Genomic DNA, 16,829 nt, shown 5'->3' with positions numbered 1-16,829 from the left:
ACTGTGAGCTCGGCTATTTTCAATGGTCTAAATCAGGGGTTTTCAACTGATTGTGAACCAGGGACCACCACCTTGACTAAGAATCAACCTGGGGACCACTGTTGTGTTGCAATGGGATATGGGCTAAGATTAGTGCTTTCGTAACACTTGCTATGGAATACTGTTTCTAAAACGACTGATATACAGTACTGACACATGTGGCCCTATCTTGGGCGTGCCTTAACCTTTATCCCTAAACTTTTTTGCCATATTTTAATATCTTGAAAAATATTTTAAAATAGTTCAACTAGCCGATCTACATCCACACATTATGAGCTTGTAGATTGGCTATTTGAACTATTTTAATAATAGTAATAATAGTAATATATATATATATATATATATATATTAGGGCTGTCAAATGATTAAAAAATTTAATCAGATTAATCACAGCTTCAAAATTAATTTAATCATGATTAATCACCATTCGAACTATGTCCAAAATATGCCATGTTTTCCTGTTTATTGTTGTGGAAATGGAAATATAAATGACAGAAAGCGGATATACATTTGTTTTTTAATGATTTTTGTTTTCTAATGCATTTAGTATAGACATGATGTGATGTGAGCATTTGTAGGCCTAGCCTACACTTTGAGTTAAATCAACACTGGCTTTTGGCCATGTAGACTGCGGTCCCCCAGGAGGAAGTCACTAATGTTGCTCTGGAGAGGGAAGTCTGGAACACTCTGGTGGAGCTGTTGCCCCCGCGACCCGACTAGGGATAAGCGGTTGAAGATGGATGGATGGATGAATGGAGACTGGAGTCCCAGTCCAGAGATGAAAATCATAATAAAATGGCCTAGGCTACTTTCTATCAATTTAATTTGGGGGTCCTTGAAATTAAAATAGCTGAGAAGCAATGGGTTAAACTGTAGACTATAGTTAATTGAAATTCACAAAATACAATAATGGCACATAAGCATTTTTGGAAACAGGGCTTGGTTTAGAAAAGCCTATATTTTGCGCTAAAGTAATTATTGAATAACATATAAATGTAGGTTTTAAGGCTAGAATGGCATTGTAGTGGACTGTAGTGAGAGGCGAGATTGTCTCTCCTTCATTGCGGGACTGCAGGACTAGTCTGGAGATAGTTAGTCGTGAATCAGCTTCAGTCAGTGTTTTGGTTCGTACCTGGAGTTGCGCATTATCTCCGCGGTGCACAGCAGCACAGGAGAACTGTCTTTAATATATCCATGGTCGTTTTCAGTTGCTTTCCATGTGCGACACAAAAGTACCATGTGTTTGTTTTGGTAATAGCCTACTGCAGGCGCAGCCATGCTGATTCACGTAATCGCGTAGGACAACACGAAACCAGCCGGACAAACATTAATGGCATTTTCAAAATGTCCAAAGTTGCGACGGACCCGAGTGATTCTTGCAGCGCGCTGATAGCACTAGTAGTGTGTGTGTGTGTGTGTGTGTGTGTGTGTGTGTGCAGTGTAGCCTAATGGGGCTTTGCTAGGCAGACAAAGTAACGCAACAGAGTTACAGAATCAAACCACTTTGCAACCAAACTACAATACACAAGCTATCTCTCTGGTGTTGTTCAATCATGACTGTGTGCTACACAGTGACAGATTTGTTATGCTCTGGACGTTCCTGAGCCGCGCGCACGGGCGCATGTTAGGGGGAACACTAACATGCGTTAATTGCGTTAAATATTTTAACGCAATTAATTAACGCAATTGATTAATGCCATTAACGCGTTATTTTTGACAGCCTTAATATATATATATATATATATATATAGTAAAAATGGCAAATATGTGCAAGATATAGCACATGATTAAATGATGATATGAGCACATTTCCTAATAATGATGACTCAATCAGGCAAGCTTCACCACTTCACCCTTCTTGAGATTCTATCTCCCTTTTCTGTGGAATTTCTTAACCTCAGACATCTCAGTAACGGACAACATTGACACACTTCCACGGAACAGTGCACAAAAGGTTTAGTGCACTGTTCCGTGGAAGAAAATAGAGGGTATGCCATAGAGTATATATATCTATAGAGAAGATACCCGAGTTCTCCTCCCATCCACTTGCATTGAGTTGCTCAAAAGCGCATGAGGCGGATTCACTCCTCCTTCCTGGTAGGAACAGAGAGCATTCTGGGACGGATTGCAATGGTGAGTGGCCCCAAACACATGAACGCACTGCCGTTGAACGCGCACGAGCGTCGTCCGTCGTGAACGTGTACAATGATAGTCAACGGACAGCGCGTTCATGTGTTTGGGGCCAGGCTGCAATACCTTCATTCGGCCACTATGTCCATTTCGCCTCAAGATTTCCTCTGGGTGCCTTCTCTATAAATATATATACTCTAAGGGGTATGCGTGTGACATCATCATCATACCCGGAAGTTATGCGGGACGTCTACTGAGTGGCAAAAAACTACTTTTCTGGCCTTGACAGCCCATACATCCAAACAGAAGTCAATCTTATTGCATTAAATTATGTTAAACAACATTAAATTCACTTTTCCAAGTCACTTTGCCACTTGATTTCCCATTCACTTATATGCATGTGCATATACAAACTCTTACTTTGCTACATTACTAAATGCACGGTCAGGGACCACATGCAATACCTCCACGGACCACCAGTGGTCCACGGACCACCTGTTGAAAACCCCTGGTCTAAATGAATATAGGGCTGAAGTAGTATGTTAATTTTTAACTACATCATGGATTAACAACTTTATGTTGTTGCTGTCGGGTAGAAACCTCTTATCTCCATATTTAAATTTAAGTTAATGCCTTACTACTACTTACTCCTACGTAGTGGAGCTTTTGAATTAGAATCATGAAAAGTGTATTACAGTGTTGGACATAATGAGGTTTCCACCCGACATAAACTATTTATTTAAAGTTATTGCAATTTATGAAATTATTTTGAAAAAAATGCTGTTTATTGATTGATTGATTTTTGAAAAAAATGTTTAAAAATGTAGTAATAATAATAATAATAATAATAATAAAAACATACACAGGATATTTACTCGTTTTGTGTCCTCCGCGACCCACAAATGGGTCCACGATCCATTGTTTGGGAACCATTTTGCGCTAATACACTAGAGAGCAATACAGGAAAGCCTCCAACCAATATAGAAGGCTTCCTGTAGAAGCGAGGAACACACTAAACGTGTGGGATTTCATTCAGATTGGTCCAAGTATGAGTGTAATGTTTCCTGAGCATCCCCCCCGATGTTATGCTAGCGCTGTGATTATGTTGGCACCGTATTACCAGTAATAAAAAGTGTAATATAGAGTTTAAATGAAACTTTTCTGGGAAATTTCTTGTATTGTCTGTCTCTCTGTGATACCCAGTGACGCTCTTGTGAAAGGATTTTATCCTGGCCTAACAGTGTCCAGTGTATTTTAAAGGATTTTATCCTGGCCTAACAGTGTCCAGTGTATTTTTTAAAACACTCCGTATATTTTCACTGGCAACCATTAACGTCGGCCCCCAAAAAATAAGGATCCGCTCAAGGGAGTTTCTTAAAATTAAAGAAGCATGCATGACGCGGTGAATCGCATTTAGAGGCTAAAATAAATAAAATAACTGAATGCTAAATATACCTGCAACGCCCTGATGATGAGACCGTTAATGATGCTGTATTTTGACACTGACGAAGGCCTGCGCGCCGAAACGCGTTTGTCTGTCAAAATTGATACGTTATTGGCTATGGAACCGCCCGCACTGCCCCACCCCACCCGCCCACAACAAGATTTGTGTTGAATAAATTCAAAATAATTCACTTTCAAGATTATTTTGTAATTCTTTGAAAAAATAGCAGGTGTACAAGCTGGAACGAAGTGACACGGTGTGTGAGCTTGTATATCTGCTGCAAGCGGAGTCTACAGTCCAGCGGTCATCAACATGTGTCTGTGGCAACGACTTGGTCTTTTTACACACCATCAGCATGTTCTGATTTTGATCAGTCTCCAGGTCTCCAGGTTTTCTTCAGAATATGTATGACACTTATTTATTTATTTCTCAAATATTTTATTTGCAAGGATTCCTTAACTCTGAGAGTGTACAAATCGAACCAAATGGACCCGTAAGTGTCCATTTGTATACTATCAGAGTTACAGACCTGTTATGGTCATCAGGCCAGGGCTATCTTTTTATGTGCTTCTGGTAATATTATTGTCTGCTCATTTTGTATGTCCGTGGAAAACATGGCATTTTGACAAAAATGTCCACCCCAAGCCAGCATGGCAATGACCCTTGCTACAGTTTACTCTGGACTCTAGACTAGAGTAGACTTCATGAGTCCTAGTCTAGACTAGAGTCTAGACTCTAGAGGACTCAGAATAATGTCTTTCGCCCCCTCCCCTTCTTCTCCTGATTCATACAACAGAAACCGATACAAGGAAAGCAGTCGTGGTTTTCCTGACGGGGGAAAAAGCGAGCCATCGGCCACGGCCAGCGTGTTATACCATCAGAAAATAAAACACACTGCTGCTGATTGCTGCCCGCAAGAACCTTCACATTGTTTTAAAGAAGCAAAACCTTTTATATTTAATTATGAAGGTTCCCCCCCTGGTCATTCAGAATGATATGCTGTGCACAGCAGTGGTTATGAGAGCAACAGTGGAAGGTAACCAAGTACATTTAATCAATCTACCCAAGTACAATTTTGAGGTACATTTACTTTGCTTGACCATCGATCAATACTTTTATACTTCTACTCCACTACATCTCAGAGGCAAATATAGTACTTTTACTTAGTACATTATTTGAAGTTACCTACTTAGATATATTTAGATTATTACTTCAAATCAAGCATTAACTAATAAATACCTATTTTATGTTTTGTTAAGCTTGACACATTTTTCTTTCTTTTTTTTTTTTAACAAATTTCATTACTTTGGTACTGTAAGTATATTTTGATGCTTTTGTACCATACTTGCTCGAGTAAAATTATAAATACAGAACATTTACTTGTAAGGGATTAGTTATATACATTGTCTTAACCATTTAAATCCCAGCGCCCGTATTGTGAGGAAAGAAATAGCAGATCGACAAGCTCACAACACGTGGCGCTGCAAGTTGCAACGCGTTGTGAGCTTGTGCATCTGCTGTTATTTTTAGCTTAAAGCTTTACCCACAATAACAGCAAAACAGAAAATGGGGTTTAACCCATGAAAGCGCCTGTGTCATTTTAGAGTTTTGCGTTGACTATTTAAAAAAACAGCAGATATACAAGCTCACAGCACATCACTTTGTGCTTGTATATCTGCAATTTTGTAACATATTTTTGAGCGGTGCCTAACTGCTCCAATGAACTGCAATGTGTGTCTCTATGTATGTATGTATGTATGTATGTATGTATGTATGTATGTATGTATGTATGTATGTATGTATGTATGTATGTATGTATGTATGTATGTATGTATGTACAGTATGTATGTATGTACAGTATGTCTGTTTAGACACACACACACACACACACACACACACACACACACACACACACACACACACACACACACACACACACACACACACACACACACACACACACACACACACACACACACACACACACACACACACACACACACACACACACACAAAAGTGTGAGAGCCATGCAGTGATCTAGAAGGCATTTGCAGAATCGTTCTCCACCACCAACGGTGGTTAGGAGACAGCCCTATAGAATGAATCACTCATAACTGGCTGTCTGGAAGACTGATCCTGTAAGTGCTCCAATACAGTGGCCCACATGTGTCTGAGAGAGAGAGAGCGCTTTGGCCTCCTGCCCACAGCGCTATTCTGTCTGGAGGACAAATATTCAGGAGCAAAAGGCTGTTAAGTGAGTGACGCACCATCCTGATACATGTTGTGTGTCGTGTGACGGAAAAAAGACGATCTACTAGCTCACAATGCATTGCGGACGAGAGGTGTTGAGAGCGTGTAGATCGAGGCATGAGTGCGTGCGTGCGTGCATGCGTGTGTGCGCCTGCGTGCGCCTGCGTGCGTACACACGGGAGAGTTTCGAATGCACAACTGCAGAACTATGTTCCATCTCACATTTGTAACTGTGGTCGTTTTATTAATACCTTGGTGGAGGAAACCTACACGAAAGAGAAACGCATAGGTTTCAGTCATTATTAAAAGTAAACACAGGGAACAACCGCAAATTACTTCCAAAATAGCAAAAGTATGTTTTTCCACTGGGTAGCATACAGTACATACAGTATGGAAAGAGGAAAGATCTCCACCCTCCTAGTGGGAGAAGATTTGCATTTTATGAGTGTTTATATTATTATTGGTGCTATGAATTTAACATTAATAGGCTCTGAGTCTGACTGAGGGTCAAAAAGGCAGATGATAAATCTTTACGATGAACTCATTGGAAGTCATTTCCTTGACTGTTTATTTAGAAGTTTAGTTAAGGTTAGTTTCGACTGAAGTGGTTAACATAGGCCTATGAAATGAATGAATAATCAAAATCTGTAAAGTTAGTAAAGTTTTCAAATAATTGTAGTGGAGTAAAAGTACTATATTTTCCTCTGAGATGTAGTAGAGTAGTATTGAAAAACTGGAGAGAATTTAAATTACACCACTGAGTTTACTTATACAAGGTAAATTGTTGTCTGCTGTTCCGGCAGCCACATGTAATTATGCAAAAAATAAATAGGCCTACTAATACAACAATAAGTGAAATACACTAGATAACACATTGCTCAATTTGATAATTACAGTTGTCAGGTTGAAGATGTAATTGCATCCATTTTACTGTAACAGTCCAGGGGCTATAGTGTGGGTGAAGGGTGTGTGTGCATGAACACACGTTTAATTATAGTGCCCGATGTAGACAAGTACAGTGACAGCATCTCTATTGATTCACACACACATGCTAATGGTTTTGTTGGTGTGACGTACAAAATACAGTGTGAGAATGGAAAGCAGGAAGCCGTCTGTGGATCAAAGGTGTGCCGAGGAACACAGATATAAAAGCCTAGATACCTCAGCCTCATTCGCCGCCGCAATTCATTGGAGCGCAACCTGAGTGCACGTGAGGGCGGAAGTGCGCCGGACATGAGCGGCATGGCACATCCCCGGTGTCCAGTCACGTGACCACCTTCCTTTCGTTACTTTACTCTATGGCACCAACGCGGAAGCTTGCCCTCACTTGAGATACAGACGCCCCAGAGCAGAAGGAGGCTCTGTCTATGGAGAAACATGTTCTGTCTATGGAGGAACATGTCTATGTTATGTCTATGGAGGAACATGTCTATGTTATGTCTATGGAGGAGCATCTATGTTCTGTCTATGGAGGAGCATCTATGTTCTGTCTATGGAGGATATGTCTATGTTATGTCTATGGAGGAACATCTATGTTCTGTCTATGGAGGAATATGTCTATGTTATGTCTATGGAGGAACATCTATGTTCTGTCTATGGAGGAACATGTCTATGTTCTGTCTATGGAGGAGCATCTATGTTCTGTCTATGGAGGAACATGTCTATGTTCTGTCTATGGAGGAACATGTCTATGTTATGTCTATGGAGGACCATGTCTATGTTCTGTCTATGGAGGAACATGTCTATGTTATGTCTATGGAGGAACATGTTCTGTCTATGGAGGAACATGTTCTGTCTATGGAGGAACATGTCTATGTTATGTCTATGGAGGAACATGTTCTGTCTATGGAGGAACATGTCTATGTTATGTCTATGGAGGACCATGTCTATGTTCTGTCTATGGAGGAACATGTTCTGTCTATGGAGGAACATGTTCTGTCTATAGAGGAACATGTCTATGTTATGTCTATGGAGGAACATGTTCTGTCTATGGAGGAACATCTATGTTCTGTCTATGGAGGAATATGTCTATGTTATGTCTATGGAGGAACATGTCTATGTTATGTCTATGGAGGAATATGTTCTGTCTATGGAGGAACATGTCTATGTTATGTCTATGGAGGACCATGTCTATGTTATGTCTATGGAGGAACATGTTCTGTCTATGGAGGAACATGTCTATGTTATGTCTATGGAGGAACATGTTCTGTCTATGGAGGAACATGTTCTGTATATGGAGGAACATGTTCTGTCTATGGAGGAACATGTCTATGTTATGTCTATGGAGGAACATGTTCTGTCTATGGAGGAACATCTATGTTCTGCCTATGGAGGAATATGTCTATGTTATGTCTATGGAGGAACATGTCTATGTTATGTATATGGAGGAACATGTTCTGTCTATGGAGGACCATGTCTATGTTATGTCTATGGAGGAACATGTTCTGTCTATGGAGGAACATGTTCTGTCTATGGAGGAACATGTCTATGTTATGTTTATGGAGGAACATGTCTATGTTATGTATAGGAACATGTTCTCTCTATGGAGGACCATGTCTATGTTATGTCTATGGAGGAACATGTTCTGTCTATGGAGGAACATGTTCTGTCTATGGAGGAACATGTCTATGTTATGTCTATGGAGGAACATGTTCTGTCTATGGAGGAACATGTTCTGTCTATGGAGGAACATGTCTATGTTATGTCTATGGAGGAACATGTCTATGTTATGTCTATGGAGGAACATGTTCTGTCTATGGAGGAACATGTCTATGTTATGTCTATGGAGGAACATGTTCTGTCTATGGAGGAACATGTCTATGTTCTGTCTATGGAGGAACATGTCTATGTTATGTCTATGGAGGAACATGTCTATGTTATGTCTATGGAAGAACATGTTCTGTCTATGGAGGAACATGTTCTGTCTATGGAGGAACATGTCTATGTTATGTCTATGGAGGAACATGTTCTGTCTATGGAGGAACATGTTCTGTCTATGGAGGAACATGTTCTGTCTATGGAGGAACATGTTCTGTCTATGGAGGAACATGTCTATGTTATGTCTATGGAGGAACATGTCTATGTTCTGTCTATGGAGGAGCATCTATGTTCTGTCTATGGAGGAACATGTCTATGTTCTGTCTATGGAGGAACATGTTCTGTCTATGGAGGAGCATGTCTATGTTATGTCTATGGAGGAACATGTTATGTCTATGGAGGAACATGTTCTGTCTATGGAGGAACATGTCTATATTATGTCTATGGAGGAACATGTCTATGTTATGTCTATGGAGGAACATGTTCTGTCTATGGAGGAACATGTCTATGTTATGTCTATGGAGGAACATGTCTATGGTATGTCTATGGAGGATCATGTTATGTCTATGGAGGAACATGTCTATGTTATGTCTATGGAGGAACATGTTCTGTCTATGGAGGAACATGTCTATGTTATGTCTATGGAGGAACATGTCTATGTTATGTCTATGGAGGAACATGTTCTGTCTATGGAGGAACATGTTCTGTCTATGGAGGAACATGTCTATGTTATGTCTATGGAGGAACATGTTCTGTCTATGGAGGAACATGTTCTGTCTATGGAGGAACATGTTCTGTCTATGGAGGAACATGTCTATGTTATGTCTATGGAGGAACATGTTATGTCTATGGAGGAACATGTTCTGTCTATGGAGGAACATGTCTATATTATGTCTATGGAGGAACATGTCTATGTTATGTCTATGGAGGAACATGTTCTGTCTATGGAGGAACATGTTCTGTCTATGGAGGAACATGTCTATGTTATGTCTATGGAGGATCATGTTCTGTCTATGGAGGAACATGTTCTGTCTATGGAGGAACATGTCTATGTTCTGTCTATGGAGGAACATGTCTATGTTATGTCTATGGAGGAACATGTTCTGTCTATGGAGGAACATGTTCTGTCTATGGAGGAACATGTCTGTTATGTCTATGGAGGAACATGTTCTGTCTATGGAGGAACATGTCTGTTATGTCTATGGAGGAACATGTTCTGTCTATGGAGGACATGTTCTGTCTATGGAGGAACATGTCTATGTTCTGTCTATGGAGGAACATGTCTATGTTATGTCTATGGAGGAACATGTTCTGTCTATGGAGGAACATGTTCTGTCTATGGAGGAACATGTCTGTTATGTCTATGGAGGAACATGTTCTGTCTATGGAGGAACATGTTCTGTCTATGGAGGAACATGTCTGTTATGTCTATGGAGGAACATGTTCTGTCTATGGAGGACATGTTCTGTCTATGGAGGAACATGTCTATGTTCTGTCTATGGAGGAACATGTCTATGTTCTGTCTATGGAGGAACATGTCTATGTTCTGTCTATGGAGGAACATGTCTATGTTCTGTCTATGGAGGAACATGTCTATGGAGGAACAACAGGGTACAGTGTTTTATTTTCCATAGCCACTGTTTACTTGATACCCTCCTTTTTCCCTCTACACTAAATCACTACACTGAAATAGTCAATCTGCAATTTTTTTCCTGAATGTTATTTTTGCATAATGTTTGCCCAGAATATTGACGCTAGGGTTTGTGAACCCAAACGTGTCCGCTACCCGGCGTTTACTTCAGATTCTGTGTGTGTCGGCAAGCGACGCTGTCCTGCTGTGATGTAGTAGAGTAGTAGAGTAGTAGAGTAGCAATTCCGTTTATATAGGACTAAAGGCCTATTCATACTCCAGTTTTAGGTGTTAAGGTGACCACCGAAACGGTGGTTAGCAAAAACAAGAGAGATGTGTTTGGGCAGGACATCATGTTGTATTTTTTGGTGGTCACCTTATCGGTGCAGTGGTGACACACACAGCCCATACTGAAATACACTGAGAATGGCAAATATTTGACTTACTATGTCCTGTGTTTGCTTTCCCACTATCAGTATGCAGCCATGTGTGAAATAATAATATATATATAGTACGTGTGTGTGTGTGTGTGTGTGTGTGTGTGTGTGTGTGTGTGTGTGTGTGTGTGTGTGTGTGTGTGTGTCTAACGCTTTCAGATAATTGCCCTGTAACAGTACTAGGGTTGCCGTGTAAAGTTGCATGTAAATATTGGCAGTTGCTTATTGGGCTTGCTGTCTAATGCCGTTCTCAAATATTCAATTGTCAATTATGTCAATTGATCCCCAAAACAAGAGTTCATAATTAAAATTATGCAAGCAACACTATGTAACATTTCACCCTTTTTGAAAATAAATATATTTTAATGATGTTTAGAAGATTTAAAACACTTTCCTGGGGGTCTTTATGTGTGTGTATAATGTGATTTTAGATATTTTAGATTTTAGCAGTGAGCCCAGTGTCTTTGATGTCATGGACATGGGGTCACTTCCTTCCTGGGCTACAATTCCCATAATGCTTTGGTGCACTGCTCCTCCTTGTGGATACATTCACACAGACTTGTGTCATCAGGGGCGTCAATATAGCTGGGAGGGGGGATATATAGCATAATATGTCGGAAATCATTACACATGAGTCGAGAAATGTCGAGAAAAGCGCTTTATCTCTTTATATGTATATATATAGTTTTTTATTTTTATATATATATATATATATATATATATAAGTTTTTTTATTTAATATTACTTTGTTTTATTTTTATTTACCTGTTTGTATTATTGTTAATCTTACCCCCCATTGAAGTTGTTTATTAACCATAACCATGTGATCCCTTTCTTTGTGTCTTAGTATCTTATCTACCTATTGGTTTTATGCCTGTATATACTGTATGTTGTGTGTATTGCTTTGTACTCAAATTATTGTTTTTTTTAATACCTGTGTTTGTATGTTGTTTGTATGTCTGGCCTCGTGGGGAAAGATGGTGGGTGGGTGGGGAGGACTGGGAAGGGAGTCGTATTCTCTTTCTGTGAAAACTGCACATGATCTAACTCTTTGAATAAAATGTACTTAAAAAAAATATATATAGCTGGGGGGTGGAGCCGGGGTAAAGTTCAGAGTTCTCCCAACCGGAATAAACAGTGGCGTGTTGGGTTTTCAAACGCTTTAAATACTACTAATTTAAAACAAAAGTAGGTGTCATGGCTTGCCAGATCACAGGCACAGATCCTTTAGAATATGAAACAAGCTAGAGTCGCATTGGAATGTTTTCCTTGACTACTGGACATGATCCAACACAACACAGTGGCCTGATATATTCGCATGGTAGGAGACACTTTTCTATAGATATGATCACTGAAACGTATCATAATATACATTTTAAAAAGCCATTAATTCATCAATGATGTTTATAGAACACGTTTTAGTGAATTCCAAGTAGGCTTCCAAGTAGGCTACCATGAGTTCACAACGCGTCGCAACGCGCTGTGAGCTCATGGTATCCGTGGTCTGGACCGAAGTGTTTTACGCACATTCTCCATTTACAGTCCTTATGGCGGCTTACGCCTACAAATATAAAGTGCTCACCCCAGGGCCATGGATGTTACAATTCTGCTAGGGCGGGAATAAGTACCGGTATCTTCCGTATTGTTCAATAAAAAGCAATGCTTAATCAGTTTTTGGCCATGCGCTTTCAACTATGCGCCCCTATCTGTTGGTTGCATTAAAACCGATCGGATTAAACGCTTTTTATTGAACAATGCGGAAGATACGGGTACTTCTGCCCACCCGAGGAGGATTGTAACATCCGTGGCTCTGGGGCGAGCGCTTTATATTTGAAATCTGAATATGTATGTAGACCTTAACGTTCTAAATGGGAAAAGTGCGTAAAACAGGTTGAAGTTCCGCCATGACAGACCAGCGCCATGTGAACCATGGCTAAATCGTCTCGTATACTTAACCCATTCTGAACGGGCACCCATTTTGGTGTCGGCATCATGTTATGCTTTAGCTATTGAAAAATAGCAGATCTACAAGCTCATATCGCGCCACCGAGTGGCGCGATACGAGCTTGTAGGTCTGCTATTTTTGAAAAATCGAAGAGCGACTGACATTTCTAGAATCTGATCTCAGGTCAGAATGGGTTCATCAGACCAGTGTGTGTCCGGCGGAAACCTCGTATGAATCTGATCTCAGGTCAGAATGGGTTAAAAATAAGTCAACTTTCCGAGGACGACTGGACGATTGCGTTCCAGATGTCCTTCTGATGGATTTTTCTAGGTTGTCAATATTTCTATCATCCAAAAAATCACTCTGAAAGTGATCCAAAGGATTGTACGCTATTATAACTCTATGGGGAAGACCATTTTCTTTAGCCCAGGCTAAAACCGGATGTGACGTCTGTGGGCGTTCCTGTCTACCTTCGTGTCAATGTATAGGGCAGGGCTGTCTGTAGTCCAGGAAGTAAGTGAGCCCCCCAGTGTCTATGACATCAGAGACACTGGGCTCACTGACTCATTAACATTTATTTTTTTTGCAAAAAGGGTAATGTAATTTTGTCCAATTTGTCCGTAGAGTATATGTAAATACAATATAATGTATTGTATTTTGTCTCTCTGCTCTTCTATACCATGTGTCATAGTTTAGCTTCTATAGGCCTTGTTTACAGTAGGTAAACCTGCGGCTGCTTGTTTCTCCCACAGAATCTGGCAACACTTGTCTGTAGCCTCCAAACCACACAGTGGTAAACTGTCAGGGAGTTGTACTACAGCAATGTGGAAAAGGAAATGTAGAACATAATATGGACTGGGTGTAATTATTGTTTAAAAGATGTGATAGCCTACTGTCTGTGTGCTGTTAACCACACAAGTTTAACTAACTTGGTTTACGTTTTTTTTTTTGTATTTATTTCTTTTATACTTCTGTCTCACCTTGGTTTAAGTGTTAAACCGAGTCAGCTACCTGGGGTCCCCCAGGGCTTTATTGACGCCTTCTTTTTTCTAACCTACTACATCTCTCTAATCTCTACATCTCTACAGCTCACAACACATGGCGCTGCACGGCCGTGAGCTTGTAGTTCGGCTATTTTCAGCGAAGATATATACAGTAAGAGCGAAAACAGAAAATACACTAGTATGGAGCCTTGAGGGACTCCGGGGGTTCAGGTGGTACAATTAAGGGATGTGCTCAAAAGTACTCAATTGTTTTACTTAAGTAAAAGTACTGCAATGTAGAACACTCTGTTGGAAGTAAAAGTCTGGAGTAAAAGTACAAAAGTATTGGCATCAAAATGTATTTAAAGTACCAAAAGTAGAAAGTACTCACCATCTATATAGGGCTGGAGTGTTTAATGTACGTTTTGAAATAATAATCAAAGTAACTAGTAACTCAAGTTTTCAAGTACAATATTTGCCTCTGAAATGTAGTGGAGTACGTAGAAGTTAAAGTATTGGACATTGGAAGTACTCAAGTAAAGTGCTAATACCTCAAAATTGTACTTAAGAAGGCTACAGTACTTACTGTAAGTAAATGTCCTTAGTTACTTTCCACCACTGGTGATTGAACAGATATACAGTAGTGGTAGTTTGGAGAAAAGAAGAAAAGGTTTTATGACATACAGTACGACAACCTTTTAAATACATACACAAACAGACTCATTCTGTCTTGGATTACTCGTTCACTCTTACTGTTCATATTTAGAACTTGCCGTTTCATGTGGTTGTTTCAAGAGCTTTTTCAAAAGGGAAAAATAAAAATAGTTTTTGAGCTTTTGGACCTTATCCATGTGAGCACAACCGATATTTTGAGATTCTCCATGTTGGGCCTGCAAACTGTAAATTATTTATTTTCAAAACACCGAAATGTTGAGTTTATGGCCCGCGCTATTAATATTCTCTAAAAACAACAAATTAGAGCGTAAACATTAGTTTGGAAATTATTCGCTTCAAGTGGTTTGCCTAAAGTCGTAGATTAATGGTTCAGTCCTGGCGCTGACATTTTAATTATGCAAAGGGGAAAACGCAACTTGTGTTGGCACCGAATGTGGAGAAACCCGTAAGTGACGCTCAGCGGGAAAATAAGATTTCCCACAGCGTTCATTACTACATTATGATAGCAGCGTAGAACGCAGGAATTTATACTGAAAACCCACCTTGATACCAGCGTAGAACACAGGAATTTATACTGAAAACCCACCTTGATACCAGCGTAGAACACAGGAATTTATACTGAAAACCCACCTTGATACCAGCGTAGAACACAGGAATGTATACTGAAAACCCACCTTGATACCAGCGTAGAACGCAGGAATTTATACTGAAAACCCACCTTGATACCAGCGTAGAACACAGGAATTTATACTGAAAACCCACCTTGATACCAGCGTAGAACACAGGAATGTATACTGAAAACCCACCTTGATACCAGCGTAGAACACAGGGATTTATACTGAAAACCCACCTTGATACCAGCGTAGAACACAGGAATTTATACTGAAAACCCACCTTGATACCAGCGTAGAACACAGGAATGTATACTGAAAACCCACCTTGATACCAGCGTAGAACACAGGGATTTATACTGAAAACCCACCTTGATACCAGCGTAGAACACAGGAATGTATACTGAAAACCCACCTTGATACCAGCGTAGAACACAGGAATGTATACTGAAAACCCACCTTGATACCAGCGTAGAACACAGGAATGTATACTGAAAACCCACCTTGATACCAGCGTAGAACACAGGGATTTATACTGAAAACCCACCTTGATACCAGCTTAGAACACAGGAATGTATACTGAAAACCCACCTTGATACCAGCGTAGAACACAGGAATGTATACTGAAAACCCACCTTGATACCAGCGTAGAACACAGGAATGTATACTGAAAACCCACCTTGATACCAGCGTAGAACACAGGAATGTATACTGAAAACCCACCTTGATACCAGCGTAGAACACAGGAATTTATACTGAAAACCCACCTTGATACCAGCGTAGAACACAGGAATTTATACAGTTTTGAAAAATGTCTAATATGGACATGACCGAGGGCAGGTTACTGAACTGTCTTATTAATGGCCCACCACTACAGTCATGTGTGCTTTGAAAGTAACCTGGCCATGCATACTATTTCTCTGTAGAATTTGTAAGGATTCCTAATTGCTTGTTCCTTGTGTGTTTCATTCTCAATGTGTGAAGATTTTTTTATTATTTTAACCACTTCAGTAGTCCCTCAGGGCTCGATACTATTCTGTTTTCTGTTATTGTAGGGAAAGCGTTCGGTGAAAATAGCAGATCAACAAGCTTGTCGATCTGCTATTTTCTGCAAAAGCTTCCCCCACAATAAGGATACTTGGGTTTAAGTGGTTAATTTGACACATTTTCACACCGACGGCGACTACGCTTGACTACCTTGCCATTTTGAACAAAAGGCAATTTATTGGACTGTAAATATAATAGCAATGCAGAGCATGCCTGTGAAAAAATAGGTTTTGTTCACAGCACAGTTCCTTAGTGCAATAACAATAGCCTATAGTCTTTTGTTGGCAGTGTAGCTGTAGTTATATTAAATTATTGTAATGTCATGCATTTGTATGTTTTTTTATGTTCCAAACTCCAAAGGTATACAGTAGTATGATGGGAGATGCAATTGCAGTCTGCCCTAAAGGTCAGTGCACACCAATGCAACACCTTGCAACATGCGACTACCTGTAACCAATGGGAGTTGCAATGGCGTGGGCTGGCCTTACGGTATTTTCATATTTTCTTTTCTTAGTAATTATTATGCCAGTTGATTCCTCCCCTGTCACTGCTGTTGTAGGCCTATCCTACGGACTCACCTGCCTCACCTAATAAATAGCAAAAACAGCAGATTTATTACAATCTCACGTGTGGTGTTGATATATTATTATGTCTAATCTATACTGCAGCGATACGACGCTGCAGTATTCAACTGCAGAATAATTTGTGGTCATTGTCGTCTATCAGAGTGAGCAGACATTTTACACAATGCTATATGATATCCTTATCTAAAGCTCACCCTAGACAGGAATGTCAGGTACGTACAGTAACCTGGGGTTGA

The sequence above is a fragment of the Protomyctophum parallelum genome (assembly GCF_964188405.1).
Source record: "Protomyctophum parallelum genome assembly, chromosome: 13".
Classification (NCBI taxonomy): Eukaryota; Metazoa; Chordata; class Actinopteri; order Myctophiformes; family Myctophidae; genus Protomyctophum; species Protomyctophum parallelum.
The sequence above is the reverse complement of the archived record's forward strand: the minus strand, read 5'-3'. Positions refer to the sequence as shown.